Below are 1,565 nucleotides of genomic sequence, written 5' to 3'. Positions count from 1 at the left end.
TATATATATATATATATATATATTTGCATACATACACGATTGTACACATTCGCACACAAACGCGGATGCACATACGAAAACACATATATCTGTGTGCCTATGTGTACACACATAAATATGCATATATATATACTTGTATATCTTTAACACACACACACTCAGACAGATATATGAGGATAAGTGTGTAGGCGTATATAAAAAAAAGTATATAATTGTTATATATAGCTGTTTCGTTCGATTGACTTTGCAGTGAACTTTACTTGCTACTGAGTTAGAAACAATATTATTTCACATTCACTGATGAATATCGGTGATTGTGAAATGAATCGTATGAAAACTCTAGCCATGATGAAATAATCCTGTTTACAAATACAATTACCACAGACGCTTCACATTTCTAACGAATGCGTATTGTGCAATTTTGTAGTTTTGTGCGAGAAAAGAAAATTGCGATAAATTTATAGATATATATATATGAAAGGGTGCTAAAAATCTTCTGGCTTTAAGGGTATCTCGAAAGGCCTGGTTGGAGGTCCAACTTTCCGTGTTCTATTACAGGTCTTAGAACAACTGTAATAAGTGTGTGAATGTGACAGGGGAATATGATGAATAAAATAATAAACTAATCCTCCTGTACTGTATTTCACCCAAGGCCAGAAACTTTTCAGTACCCCTCTCTCTGTCTCTTTCTCTTCCACCCCCCACACATATCTATCTATATACATTATTTACATTATTTACATTTGACTCTTTCTATCTCATTCTCTTCTTCATCCTGTATATGGTCGTCATTTATTTTGTTATTAAAAATAAATAAAATAAACAATATTGCTTTATATATATATATATATATATATATATCATTCACTTCTTTAAAAGGGTTTTCAATGTCAATTTCCACTAGCTAGACACGCACATGTATGTATAACCGCTTCTATTTAATTTCAGAACCTGTGTTATATCTATATCTCTCTATATTTATCTATCTATCTTCCTCTCTTTCTATCTCTTACTCTATCATTCTCTTCTTCATTCTGTCAGCCATTCTGTCAACCATTCTGTCAACCATTCTGTCTACGATTTTGTAACGATTTCTGGTACAAAAAAAAAAAAAAAAATTATTACACCAACTTTCATTGTTTACAATCTTCTGTACCGGTGTTTTGTGTATCCTTAAATAACCATGCCTAGAAAGAAGGTGTCAAATTTGTCCCCAATGTCAAGGTCAGCCAAAAGAACGTCTCTGTCAAAGGAAAGAGAGACATGAAAAAAGGGAAGCACGCTAAGAAAGAAACAGAATGTGTACCACAACAGCCAGAGCATCTGAGAATAATGAGATAGGTTATGCAGAAGGCAAAGAAGAGCAGTTACAGTAGATTAGAGAAGCAACTTCTATGAAGCAGCTTTCAACTATGATCCAGTAGTTAATTATAGAGGTGACGCTAAAGTTTTCATTGGTGCATTGGCAACTGAACGCATACATTGTAAAGGAAGGAAGTGGTCTGAAGAGACACCCAGGTTGTGCAGCTGTGATGGAAAGGTTAAACTCCCTGCGGTGCCACAAC

This window comes from Octopus bimaculoides, chromosome 10 (assembly GCF_001194135.2).
Source record: "Octopus bimaculoides isolate UCB-OBI-ISO-001 chromosome 10, ASM119413v2, whole genome shotgun sequence".
Lineage (NCBI taxonomy): Eukaryota > Metazoa > Mollusca > Cephalopoda > Octopoda > Octopodidae > Octopus > Octopus bimaculoides.
The sequence above is the reverse complement of the archived record's forward strand: the minus strand, read 5'-3'. Positions refer to the sequence as shown.